Here is a 15373-nt window from a genome sequence, read left to right on the forward strand (position 1 = left end):
CCATTTGTATTTTCTGAAGCGCACTTACTTTGGTATGCGCGATGCATATCTCTAAAGCTATGCAAAATTGGCACAAGGTACAATTTGCCAGAAGAAGCACGACAGTAATGGGACTCCACTTTAGCCAGAGAGTTTAGTCAAGTCTCCAAATCTTTTACCCATTTATTACTGTTTGTTAATGTCGATTTTCTGTTTTGATGGGGGCTGCTCTAAATGTTGTTCTTTTGGCATGATCCATTGTCGTAATTGCTTTTCACCAATACTGAGGGTGTTCAGAAACATATTTTTACATAGATGTCTTTTTATTTTATGATTTGTTGTTTCGCTTTTTACTGTCAAGTAATATTGAAAGCTAGTCTTTTTTCTAGAACTGTTGGCTTCAATTTTTCTATATTTTGGAACAGTCAGCAACACGTTTTCTGCTACAAAAGTTTTTTTTGAAGTCCAACTTCGTTCGACCCAAAAATTATCAAATATCCATATACGCTGATCATCAGTTATTTCATCGCACTCAAATTTTCGTTTTAGATCTCCCCTTTGCTTCGAGAATGTATGTCCAGGACAACGTGAGCCCAATTCCTTAGCATCCTTTTAAGAAGTTTGTTGATATTTACCCGAATGTTCATTCTTTTCAAATCCGAGATAAGACTCTCCTGTCATGCGCAGATTGGCGTTTTTTTCTCTTCCATTCACCTCTTGTTATTTGCCCTTTCCGTTTTCTTTTAACTGCATCTTGAACAATAGGCTCTTCATTATGTATTTCGGGCGAGGTGCTAACCTCGAATAAACTTTCTGATGAGTCGGAAGCAGAACTAGATGGTTCGTAGAAATCATCTGATCCATCACTTTCGTCAAGCAACGAATCTTTGTTGTTTGTAAGTTCTTGAACTACAACAGAATCTAACACTGCTATTTCTGCTGGTGTTACTGCACGGCCAGGTTCTTCATTTGATAAAGCCAGAGTTTCAGTTGATCGAAACTCCTCTATGATTTTTGCATCTGCTGTACTTTTACGTTCTATTGGTAGGTATACTTGAAGCCTCAGCGAACTCTTTGTCTTCAGAACTTTTTGATTCTGTAAAAATTGTAGATTTTTTTCATAGTGTTTGTATTTATGTAAATTACTAATTGCTCTTAATAAATTTTATTTCTTAAACTTAAATTTAAATTTTTTATTAATCATTTTTTTAACTAAAAAGACCGACAGTCTATTGTTCTGAAAATGACGTAAGTCGAAACGTCGACCACGAATCAATACTGTTTTCTGGGTTTTATTTATAATCTTAATTCAACCGAATTTACCGTTTTTAAAGTACCTTTTATTCAGCCTGAAATTTTTCGTAAGGATGGGTTGGACTTAAATCTTACCTTTAATGGCAGTGTTATCATGTCCAGGGTGTGCTAAGAGCAATACTTTTTGCCCCCTTTGTCCGCTACTTCCAAGCATGGTAAATAGGTAGGTACCTCTTTTTCTGTAATCTGTAACAGATGCAATAGGTCGTATATCAAAATCGTGACGAGGTTTGTTTCTAGTGCGAAAGGTTGTATGTCAAAAAAATACTCATAAAAATAAAATAATTTATATAATCCTTAGTTATTTTATTACTGAAAAACAACAGAATCCGGAGTTTGTTAATGAAATGGTCAATGCTTAAATAGATAATCTGTTGAATGGTCACTGAACTGATTGGACAGTGAGGTTATATTTACCAAAAATTTACAATTACATTATTTATTAAGTAATTTTTTAAATAGCATGCAAAATACTTACCAATTCAATTCTAACGAAATACAACTCAATTCTAACGAAATACGATCCTTGAAAACACAGATAATAAATGTTAACAATGCACGTTATCACGATATCACCATATATATAATATATATTATTGTGCTCCGATACCGAATCTGATATACGACTGTGTACCACGACCAAATATAGAAAGCATATTATTGGACTTTTTGCAAAATGCGAATATAGGCAACTTTTAATGCGTAATGATATACGACCTATTGCAAGTGGTGCGGCTACCAAAACTGGTCAGAAATATGCAATAAAACAAAATTGAGCTTTTTTTTATATACGACCTATTGCTTTTACCACGACGATATATTGAACGGAAACGTTAGGTGTCTGATACGATACGTTCCGGACAGTGTGAGTTGTTCATATTTAAAACCATTTAAATTATATATTTCGGCAACCAAACGCTACATGCTGGAAACACAACGTACATGATAATATGCCACGACCTTTAGACTAACGTTTCATTCCGGCAAAATGTATATATCAATGGACCCGGTCCGGATTCATTGAGGGATTTAGTACGATTCGTTCCACTACTGGATTCGTTCATCAGACCGAGTCCATCCGGACCGACACATCTTTATACACCGAACAACGCATAGTGACAGATGGCGTGGCAGGGCAGGGCAGGGCAGTTCTCCTTCTCACTCTCACATTTCAGCAGTCCAGTCAGAGTTCAGAGTTCACATTCACAATTTTTGAAAGATTGAACGAATTTACACGTAAATGTTGAGTCGACAACGACAACAGTGAATGTAATTTTTTTCTCTAACAATGAATGTAAGTAATATATTTAGTTAATAACTACTCATTCATCCTATTCTTAATTTTTTCTGTTTCTTTTTTAATATTAAACCTATTCGTAATTACATAAATTTCCACATAAATAAAAAATCAAGTTATGGCTGATCAAGTTTGGCCATAAATATGGTATAGTATCAAATCCCCAAGCGTGTTAATAGAGGTCGTGCCCAGGTTATTTGTTAAATTGGGATTTATTTTATTTGGTAATCGTTAATCAACACTTTGGTCTAGCTAGTTATTAAAATGTTTTTATAGCCACACCCTTTATGCAGCCATTTGTGACGTCATGTAATGCTAACGCGGAGAATTATTGCATATTATTACCTAAATAATATGCTACAAATGATATAATTTTCTTTGAGTAAAACCAATGTTCTATATAGAATATTTGAAATTTGAAATTTATTTTCCTATGACAGCTCTTACGAATGTGAAAATTGTATCAAAGAATATAGACGCTTCTATATTCTTTGATTGTATATATATGGATTCTGGGTTACTTCCTTATCAACAAATTTATTAATAGCTGTGAGTCAAAGGAAACTATATACCGTTATTTATATTAATCTGGCAACGCCCTTAATTTTTTTTGTGTATGTTCGCGTTTGTTTCAAAAACTGCTAAAAATGGTTTAGAAAACACTAGAAAAATATTAAAAAAAATTTTTGACAATGCTAAATATTTAATTTACCCCGTATCCATATGGACCCCGGGGGCATTTAAAGAATAAACCTATTAAATCACAGAACAAATACGACAAAAAAATTAATGCATTTTTATTGAATAAAGAACCTATAAATACAAGTATAAAAAAGTACAAACTGAGTATAAAAACTAAATTCATTTTTTAGTGTGATAGGTTACAAAACATGGTACACATAATCCAACATTACATTTGATACATATTGTTCTCACTTTACTTTTACAACTTTCTAACCCACATCTTTGTCTTTTACCATCTTTAGTAGAATCTACCAAATGTCCAATGTTATCGTTATTGTATTGTATGTCTGGTATTACTTTTCTCGAGTTATATCCTTTTACCAAAGTACGCTTAAATGTTAACTGGGAGATTTTTGGATCATGATGGCGATACATTAACCAAGCATTAATGACATACAAATCGTTTTGTTCAAACCCTTGAGTCAACAAATTGGTCAGAAGTATTTAATACAATTTCTGCTGAGGATAAATCATTAGCTTTTTTAAATACTATTCAAAATTACTTTCGGTCCCATTTTCCACTACTTAAATGTAAACCTAAAAAATGTACACATTCGAATTGGTTTACGCAGGAACTGTACAATTTAAGGGATCAGCTAAAACTTTTAGAAACGATCTGTCAGAAAAATAGTAATCTTAGGCCAGTCCTTCATTTGGCAAAGGCAGAATATTCAATTAAATTAAAAGCAGCTAAAAGTAGTCACTTCATGAGACAGTTAAACGAATCATCAAATAAAATGAAATTTATTTGGCATTTAGTAAACTTAACAGTCGGGAAACAAAATAACTCAAAAGTACCTAGTGATGATAACAGTAATTTAGCAGACAAATTTAACCACCATTTTGTTGAAATGGCTCCAAAGTTACTTGCCGCTTTGGATCCTACTAAAATAGGTGGGTTTACATCAGCATCAAAAAACCGTAATAGTTGTTCTATGTTTTTATATCCTACTAACCCACAGGAAATAACTAGTATAGTCGAAAGTTTTAAATCCAAACATAGTTGTGGTTTTGATCAGATTTCCCCTAAGTTATTAAAACAATGCATTCATGCTCTCGCAGATCCACTGACGGATATTTGTAATGCCTCTTTTCAACAAGGAATATTTCCTAGTATGTTTAAACTATCTATTGTAATCCCTTTATTCAAAAGTGGTGATAAAGATGACCTTAACAACTATCGTCCCATAAGTCTCTTATCTGTGTTTTCAAAGATAATTGAAACTCTGGTTTATACTAGAATGAACGCATTCCTAAAAAAGCATAGTGTCTTGCATAATTTTCAACATGGTTTTATATCTTCTAAGTCTACAACTACAGCTCTTGCAAATTTCGTCAGCTTAGTGTTGGATGCTTTGGACAGACGAGAGAAGGCATGTGGTTTATTTCTCGATTTGTCCAAGGCTTTTGACACTTTGGATCATAATTTGTTGCTAATAAAACTTGAGGGTATTGGTATTCGTGGTGTAGTTCTAAAATGGTTTACTTCCTACCTAGAGAATAGAAGACAAAAAGTAAAGATAACATCTAATGAACTTGTAAACGAATCAAACACATTGGATATCCATTATGGTATCCCTCAGGGTAGTGTATTGGGTCCTCTACTTTTTATAGTATTTATTAATGATATGGCTTTGTTAACTAATTCACTGACTGGGGTTAACATCATCAGTTATGCGGATGATACTAACATTCTAGTCACAGGAACGTCTGATCAAAATTTGCAAAATAAAACCACACAGATACTATCCACCATCAACAGTTATTTCTTATCCAACAAATTAGTTTTGAATAAAGAGAAATCAAAGTATATGATTTTCACGTCAAATAATTTATTAAACCATCAAGCCACTATAGAAGCAGCAATAGATAAAACAGACTGCACGAAGTTGCTGGGGGTACTTCTAGACAGTAATTGTAAATGGTCAAACCACATTTCTAATTTGAAATCCAGATTAAGTAGCGCATGTTATGCATTGAGAATTCTTTCACGTCTCTTTCATACATCAGTATTAAAAACAGTATACTTTGCCCATTTTTACTCAATAGCCAAATATGGCATTGAAGTCTGGGGTTGTACCTCTGAGTTAGAGCAGATATTCGTACTTCAGAAAAGAGCTATTAGGATAATGTATAAAATGAAATTTAGAGATTCTTGTAGAGGCATCTTTAGACAAAACAATATTCTTACAATTCCTGGTCTGTATATATTTTCGTGTATAATGTATTTACATAGCAAAATTTATGAATTTAATAAATTTCAATTTAACCATGTTTATTCAACAAGATTCAGAGACAATCACTTTATGCTTCCACAACATCGTTCTGTTTTGTTGGAAAGTAGCACACACTATGCAGCCATAAGTTTATTTAACAAATTACCAATAGAATGAATTTACATCAGCCAAACTTTCGGAGGTGTGTATTAATTTATTATTAATTTATATACTTTTAAGATAACTTTGTAAAATGTAACTTTGACTTGTCTCATACATGTACTTTGTATAATGTCGCATGTGATCAATAAATTTGACTTGACTTGACTTGAATAAGATCTATAAAGGGATTCCACCACCACTTTTTTCCTCATATGTTTATCCTATACTCAGTTAAATTTCGGTCCATTTGGTCTGTTCGCCTCATATAATCATTATATTTTACTATCAAAAAAGTCCGCGGTACTTAAATATTTTTGTGTTGCTCCTTGGAATATCTCTTTAAAGGGCGTACAGGTTGATGACCATCACATGTTGAAACTACTGACACAACGTTGTTGTCTTTCCATCTAACAAAAAATATACCTGATTTTCTTTCTATGGCGCTACAGAATTGTGGTCTGGTTTTTAATAATTGTAGATTAAGTACCTGTGGAAAGATTTTTTTTAACTTTTGATTTGGTTTTTGTTTGTTTCCTCTTTCGTTAACCAGCTGCTTTGATTTTTTAACAGGATGATTCAATTTTCTTACTTCTAGTTTAGGAATTCTGTTACTTCTCATTGTTCCAGTAGCGTGGTAGCCTCTGAATCTAAGGAAGTTGAATAGATTTACTGAAGTAAAGAGATTGTCAAAGTAAAAATGATATGGTAACTTCCTTTTTTTGTGCAGGAAATTCGCTTAAAAGTTTAATAAAGGAACAGCCTTTCCAAAACTTGTGCTATAAGCATCAGGAATTGCAGCATTTTTCCCTTGATACATATCAAATGTCATATTCATTAGAGGTATAATTTTAGCAAACTTGTCGGTCATATCCAGTTTAGTGTTGTCGGAACAGTGAATGAACTTCATGATGGACAGGAATCTATTTCTTCTCATAGCTCTCGATACCAAGTCATTTCTAATATCTTCGGACTTCTCCCAATAGTGACATTTAGATGGGACTGAATTGTAACCACTCAAAATAAGGATTCCTATGAAGCATTTTATTTCATCATGTGTAATATTTAGATTCTCTTGATTTTTAAAAGCTGTATATTTAGTAGTTTCCTGAGCCAAGTGTTCAATAATTTCATTGGTAAAAAACATTTCAAATACTTCGATGGAAGTTTTTTTTTTTGAAAAGTTCATAACTCGATGTAGGAAAATCTCCTTTTACATATTTCAATATATCACCTTCAATATATTCATACATTACATTTTGAACATTATCTTTTTGATAGTCCAACCAAGAACCAATAAATTCTGGAATTTCATTTACATTTCGTTGGTCAATGTTTTCTGAATAATTATTGGTATTGTCGTTTGTAACTGAAGAGCTACTGGGGCCTGGTGTAAACTAATGAGAAACACATGAAGAAATGGTTGAAAGTTCTTGAATAGCATCATCTGAATTACCGCCAATGCGACCGTTAGTAAAAAACGAGCTCAGCAGGTGCTAAAAGTTGCTTGCCAGGTAAATGTAGAAAAGTTTCGCCTTCATCCTCGTCTCCAGATTCTTCATCAGTAAGACATTACTTGGTGGAGGTTCAACAAAGATTTTTTCTAGGGCTATATTATCATCGTTTTTTAATAAGCTCTATTGCTTCCTGTAGCGAAAATTCAAGACTGAAACAAAAAAGTTTAGGTGCCCACATGGTCCATATGGGTACGGCATGAAAAAGTTTCAAATAAATGCAACTTGCACAAACATAAATTCATCAAACTGTATATTCTTATAAACTTTCAGCTGTTAGTAACATAATAAAACAATATTAAAGTAATAACTCAGAGCCTACCTCAAAATATCCTTTAGTGATTGAACATCGATAAGGTCATCCATTTTAACATTTGAAATAAAATGTACATGTTCACTCTACTGAATACTGAAATAATTTTAATACTAACAAGAATTTACACTTCCTAGAAACGTGCCAATAGACTGATATCCCCTCCATTTAAAAACGATAAGATGTGAGAGGCTTGAAAATATAGCGTACCCATGTGGACCCCAGGGGCAGTCCCAGGTTAATGAATGTAAATAATTTTATTTTACAATTTTATTTGCAAACTCTTAATAATGACATCATGTTAATTTTATCAGGTTCTGGTCCTGTTAAGTCACTGGCTTTTTGATAAAAAATTTTGGACAATATGCTCATCTGCTCATTATGTGGCGAATAGACTTCTTTCTAATGCCATTATATCCACACATATCATCAATATTATTAGCTGAGCAACCCTTTCTTGTTTTTTTCCAGGATTTTCATCCATTCTGATCTATTCTTTACTTTGTTCCATAAGTTTGGGTCTCCCAATTGACCTTTCTCCCGATAGTGTCATCTTATTGATGTTGATGTTGAGCATAGCTCATCCAAAGTAAATTTCCAATCTTTACACATGTTCTGATAGGTTCTTTGTATGCTCTCTATAGTTCAAAATCTGTAGGAGTATGGCAATAGTTGATCTGTCAATCTAGCCTAATTTTTCAGTAGAACGTTTTGACAGTTGTTAAAGTGAATTGTCAATGTTTTTTCAACTTACCACATTAAATGTGCAACGAAATTTATTATTAACTGGTATTGCGAATTGTTTGGTGAATACATTTTTTGCTAAAAATCTGTTCTCCCAAGTTAAGTTTACCAAAGGCTGGAATGGCAAAACATGATATGTGACATATCAAGTTCTGGTGTATATAATAAGTACCAGAACTGACATACCTATCATATATTTCATTCTCATTTTTAATTGTTTTAACTTCACCACAGACGTATAAACCTCCGCCAATTTGAAGAAATTAACTAAATGACATATCAAGCTCATAATCTGATTTTGGCAAATGTCAGACATATCAAGTTTTGCCATACCACTACAGAAATTATATCATCTGCACCATACATTTTTTAATTCACAGTGTTATCAAAGTCTAAAGGTGTTTTTTTATATTTGGCATTAGCTTTTTGTGTTTACATCAGATCTTAAATTTTTACTTAGACCAATATATTTTTTTTTGTTAACAATCTGCATGCTGCTTTTAGTTTTTATAATATTATTGCAGCTACTTTTTTATTTTTTCACATTTTTCTAGTCTGTATAACTAGAGTTAAAAAGCATTCCTTTTTTTAATATCCATGTCTGGGATCCATATAATAATATTGAGAATATATGGATGGTGTTCTGCAATAATAGTCATAAGCCACATATATATGGTTCAGAATAAATGTGCATAATGTATCTATTTACTCTAAAAATTCACTGATAGAAAATAAGGATTTATTTTCACATTTTTATATTTCAATAATTACAGGCTACTTTAAAAATCATACAAAAGCAAAATAAGTAAAAACCGTCAAGCCGCTTTAAGTTACTTTTGCAAAATTGTAAAAATATAAGTTGGCCATTTTGAAATAACTGTATATCCCTCCAAAATGGTAAATACACAGAAAAAAACTTCGAATTCGAGTTCATTACTAATAGTAAGTAACTGTTACTGATTAAATTCCTACTCGATTTTATCTTGATCAATCTCGAAATCAGGATTTAACCCAATTCATTCAAAATCTTCATAGCTGATGTTGTTCAAAAATCCATAAAAAGCCATCCCATCTTGGGGAATTAACTTGACAAATCTTTAGGGTCTTTTATTTTTTCAGCAGACAGTGGTTTGCCATTTGGCCACAAGGGAGGCAACTCTACATTCTTTAAAACAGGTTTTTGACCTTTACCTGATTTTTCAATATTTAGCTCCGAAAATTATTGATCTCTCACATGTTTTTTCATGTACAAAACTGTAGGACTTTCGTTACATGTAAGGAAACACCTTACATGTAATTAAAATTATTATTTTGTAGAATATTAGACTTAAAGAGTTATTTCATAAAATTTATATTATTAATAATAACAACTGTTTTTGGTTATTTAATTAATATAATTCTAAAATTCCCAATATAATGATGATTACATTTTTCTGATTATTATACTATGTTGACGCCTATGAAAGATAAAGCAGTTCCGTATGGGTTTCTGTATTATTAGCTGTGGATTGTAGCAAAAGACTAACTGAAACCATTTCTTCTGGTCTTATATGGTTTACAACAAATTTATTTTTTACTCAGCAAGATCTCATTATTTCTTTGTAATCGCTGTCAGCGTACAGTTTTTGATTGGTTTTAAGAGCACATTCGACATCTCTGAAATGTGAATCATTAGGCAGGAAACTGTGCCAAGAAACTAAAATTTTAATGAAATGGATTCAAGTGATGTATGGTTTTGAAGTATGTGAATAAGCATTAACACTAGCTTAACACTTCTATTCTGTTAAAATTAAATTATTCTAATTAAAATTTGAATAAAAGACGCTTTTATACTTCGTAAGACTCACTGGATTTTCTGTAGTATCTGTGTAGAATTGATATATTTTTGATAAAGTCAGGCCAGGTCAGGCCAATTTGTGAGTCTGTTTGATTGCGACAATAATGTGACACATAATGTTGAAATGATGCTATGTGCATCTTAATATTTTCAATTCTTTCTTCATCAGTTGCATTTTTTTCACCCCTTTTTTTCTTTAATAGTACAGTATACTCCCTCTATAACGAACACGGTTATTACGAGGTTTCGCTTATAACGAGGTACATTAGATGTCCCGTGAAATTTCTATTGCACTATAACCCTCTATAGCGAGGTAAATTTGCTTATAACGAAGAAAATAAGATTGAAAAACGTGTTTTTTACGTTTTGGCCCGGCCGTAGCTATAAATAAATACCCTTTTTAACTGCGGGCCGCCCGCAATAAACTTCTTACAATTTATGATTCTTAGTCGGAAATGTAAAATTTATGATTCACAAGTGTCATTGTAGAGGGTGGACCATTCACACCTAATAATATGGGTCCTAATAGACAAGATGTGGAGAGTGTTTTAAAGGTTGTCAGAAACTTTATCCAAGGACAAAACGCAAATGAAGAAGCATAAAACTGTTTCACATCTTTAGAAAATATGATAGATAGAATACTGGACAATTTAAAGCAGTCAAAAATGACAAAATAACTTTATACGCTTTATACATATTTACAGAATACAGATTTTTTGTTTTAACGTATATCATTGACAGTAAAAGTAAACAACTCTTTTTTGTTATAATGCATTTCATTGACAATAAAAGTAAACAACTTTGTTTTAAAAACGCCATTCAAACAATATTTATTAGCATCTTATATTGCTCCGAATGGCTTCACTATAGAAAGTTAATGTTTTAGAAAACTACATATTCATATATATGCACAGTATTATTGTTGTTGGATATAACGAGATCCGCTTATAACGAGGTAATTAGTCTGCCATTTCAGTTCTCGTTATAGAGGGAGTCTACTGTATTACTTTACTGAAGTAGGTAATACTTTTTATTATTATGGTTGATCTGAAGTTTATTTAAAAAGGTTTCTTTGCAAACGAGATTGCCACCTATAAAATATTTTCTTGATTTACTTCTTCTTGATGTTTGGTTCTTTTGTGTAACAACTTTTTTTTTGTTGCCCTCTTCAACATATTTGCTAAGTAAAGCACAGCACCCTTCAAATGTCCCTATACTCCAAAATTGGTCGAAAAATCTTCTTCTCGTTTCAACATTTACAATATTGTGACATTTTTTTGAACATGGACAATCTTCATTAAACTTTTTAGGTAATACAGTTTTGTTTCTTGACGAAACATATTTTTCGTTACAATTTGCAAACTTTTTTCTGTCTGGTCTTGATTGATTTAGTGTTTTTCTTGATTTTCGCGTTTCTTTCTGCCACCATTTTTTGTTACATTTAAATAGATTTCCATATCCTCTTGGCCTCTCGTTTCTTCTGCAGAATCAGTTTCCTCGGCTTCAGGAAAATATTCACTGCCAGGGGATTGGCATGGCTCATCAAAATCCATTTCAGCAGATATATTTTTCTGAGTACTACAGGATCTACTTGTTTCTTGTTCTCGACGATCAGTGGTCAAAGGTGTTGAAATTTTTGAATCCTTAGGTTCGCTAATAGCTTTCTTCTTGAAATATCCATCCTCTAAAATAAAATAAAGAGTATTAGGCACTCACTTTAAACATCCACTTTTAATGTATTATTATGAAGTAAAAATGTTAATTTACAAAACATTTTTTACAACTGCTATAAAAAATAAATTTTGTGTTATAGTGCAGTTAGCAAAAAAGATCTAACCCCACTAACGTAGCTAATTTTAAACTTGATATATTTATTGATATAAATATTTATATTTCTGTATGTGCTAGTATTATAATATGGGCAGCTATCACAGATCCAAATTAGTTTAACTGCAGTTTGCTGTTAATATGAAATAAAAGGTTTATTAAATAAAAATTTATATCTACTGTGAAATTTTAAGTCAAAATAAGTTTATACCTACCTCGAATAATCAAAATTATAGTCACTGAAGTAAGAACATCAAGTTTGTGATATTTTGCTTTAAAATATTACACCAACAGCCTAAATAATAACAACCTGCCGCACTCTTTAAAGTTTAAAACAATATGTTGAAATATCAAACTCCTTTTTTAACAAGGCATACACTATTTTGCTGACCAGAATTTTGACTATCAAGCAACAGTTCCAATATTTTATATAATGAACAATAGGTTTCCTTATTTGATTATGCAATTTTTTGTCAGCATTTATGACACCAACATATGAGTAATCCCAAAACATATTATGTTTCCTTTTCAATACACTATTTGTGATAAAAGGAATTTAAAAATTTCTTTAATCAATTGCTGAGCTGAAAACACAGAAAATTCACAGTTTTAAATATGATACCATTAAAATAATTACCATATTATAACCAATAATAATAACCAATATAATTACCATTAAAGATAAATCCTCTAGTTTGGTGCAATTTTATTTATTTAAATAACATTGTAATAATAAATTTCTCGTCTTTTAATAAGTCAAAATAAAGATTTGTTCAATTTAATATTTTGCATGTGGTCTACACAATGAAAAGATGCTTACAAAGATTTGCAACAAGCGTCTAAACCCACATATAATGAAAACATGGGTTAGACTATTTTTACAAATTTCTGTTTTCATATTATTTGACGAATGTGGTTAAGAACTTAGTTCACAAACGCCTCCATAAGTATGGATATGGCTTATATAATTTTTGTTTGATGTAGTATGCATTACGATTGACAGTTTGACACATCTAACCTCATTTGTAAACAAATGTTTGTTAAGAGGGTGGTTGCAAAACACCGTCCATATAACATTGATTGTTTAATACACTCTTTTTTTTTTTTTTAAAGAGATGCATGTTAGTAGTCAGTGGCGTGCCGTGACATTTGAAGAAAGGGATGCAAATTAAAGGAAATTATAAAGACTTAACCTTTTTACCTGTAGTGCAGCTCTATTATTCTGTCATCCTTGGCAAACCCGTTTATGACAGACTCATAAAAACTGGGATTTTTAGACATTTCTTTAATAAGTTCTTTTTCAATTGATAAAGTTAGCTAGCCTCTCCCCACTTGTGGAATTTCTGACAAAGGTTTTAATCCGCATTAGTACAGAAAAACTTCGTTCTACAGACGCACTTGTAGCAGGTATTGTCATCACTAAGTCACATAGTTTTGAAACCTCACTATATGCTTCATCCAGTTCAGTTTAAGAAATGTCAGCATTTTAGAACTAGTATCAGTTTGTACAGTGTTGAGAAGCATACAAAACACACAGTTGGGAATGCAGGGAAAGAATGTTAAAAAAGTTTGCATAATGTTTTTTTAGACAATTAAAAGCCTCTTCCGGGAAACTACAGTTGGCATATTTATTGAAGTTACATAACTCCACAAATCTTAACCCACAAAGGTTTTTATATCTTTCTTTAAGCTGCTGGGAAATATTATCTATTATTTCACAAAAAAGTCGATTATAAGATATTTTTGTACTGTTTTGCCTACATCGTCAATTCTAATGCGTTTTCTCTTGGGTTCCATCTCTACGAGGTCGCAAGTTTTTTGCCACATGATATCAAATTGCTCCCTCTGTCTGTTGATTTGGACTCAATATCATTCGATTTAGTCTGCAATACATTAAATAAAATGTCTGTATAAGGAAATATTTCAAAAAATACTTGAAGAAAAAAATTAAAATCAAAATCTCGTTTGACTAATTCCAAATAACCATAACATAACAATATCTTTATTTTTAGAAAATAATATACATTCCGTGAACATAAAATTATTTAAAAAAACAGTGTCACAAACGAAAATATTATTTACTTATTCCTAACCCTTACATACAAATAGTCCTCCACAGAATATGGCTCAAGAGCTACCAGTAATTTAAATATTTGATGTTTATACAAACTTAATCTTTCCTCCCTTTTAATAGGTTCAGGCAGTTTATTAAACAATTTGATGCAGCAATAAAGAGCGTTTTTTTCTGTTATACTTAACCTGTGTATTGGAATTTTATAATTATATAACCTGGTATTTACTATGCTATTGGGGCTCAAAGTTCCTAAAGAGTATTTTATTCTTATATAGAAACAGTAAGCATTCTTGAATAAATACAGCGTAAACTGTTAAAATATTATTACTCCTAAAATGCCCTCTACATGATTCCCTACTTTTTAAGTCAAACATAACTCTGATTATTTTTTTCTGAACCAGAAATACATTATTTATGTCCCTACTGTGGCCAAAATTTATTAGACCATATCTAAATTTTGCTTCAAAATTAGCATGATACACTGTTTTTAATGAGTATTCATGTATTTTTTAGAACTCTAAAGCTGTAAATCACTTTACTCAAAGACATACATAACTGGTCAACATGTTTATCACAACATAAAAAACTGTCAATATATAATCCTAAAAATTTGGTACTGCTGCTAATATTTAAAGTGTCATTATTTACAATAATACTGTTTGGCATATCTGAATGTGCATAATTTGTCTTAAACAAAATAAGATCTGTTTTATTTTGATTTAAAACCAACCTATTCATAGAAAACCAGTCTTTAGCTTTCTGGAACTCTAAACTAGCATTAACGCTTAGAACAGACATGTCTTTACCACTGACTAAAATGTTTGTATCACCTGCATAATTTGTTATGCTGGAAGTAGTATTAGCCACTAGACCATGAAGATCATTGATATAGATCACAAACAGTAAAGGACCAATCACACTTCCTTGTGGTACTCCAATATTGATAGTGCTTTCAGATGAGATGCCTATTTCAGTGTTTTTATGTATTTTTACTAAATGTCTCCTATTTGCCAAGTAGGACTTAAACCAGTTCAATGCTGGTCCACGTATACCATATTTCTCCAATTTATCAAATAATAGGTCATGCACTAAACAGTCATATGCCTTTGATAGGTTCAAAAAGAGACCCAAAGCCATATGACCAATCTCAGTACATTTGAAAATATCCCAGACAAATTGAAAAATCGCAGTCTGAGTTGATTTTCCCTGTTGATAACCATGCTGATTTGCACTAATAATATGACATTTTGTTAAAAATTCTGTTATCTGCCTATACATAGTCATTTCTAAGATTTTTGAAAAGGAACATAGAAGGCTAATTGGTCTATAGTTATTAATTAATTTAGGATCACCCT

The 15373-nt window shown here is 31.6% G+C and overlaps 1 long non-coding RNA gene across 1 annotated transcript in view; it reads left to right on the forward strand.

Moving 5' to 3' along the window:
- The first annotated feature begins 2432 nt into the window (after positions 1–2432).
- Positions 2433–15373, forward strand: part of LOC140449563 (uncharacterized) — a 31832-nt gene continuing 18891 nt past the window's right edge. The window contains exon 1 of the long non-coding RNA XR_011951831.1: positions 2433–2587. This is a non-coding gene — a long non-coding RNA (uncharacterized lncRNA). The remainder of the gene's footprint in view (positions 2588–15373) is intronic.

This window comes from Diabrotica undecimpunctata, chromosome 9 (assembly GCF_040954645.1).
Source record: "Diabrotica undecimpunctata isolate CICGRU chromosome 9, icDiaUnde3, whole genome shotgun sequence".
Taxonomy (NCBI): Eukaryota; Metazoa; Arthropoda; class Insecta; order Coleoptera; family Chrysomelidae; genus Diabrotica; species Diabrotica undecimpunctata.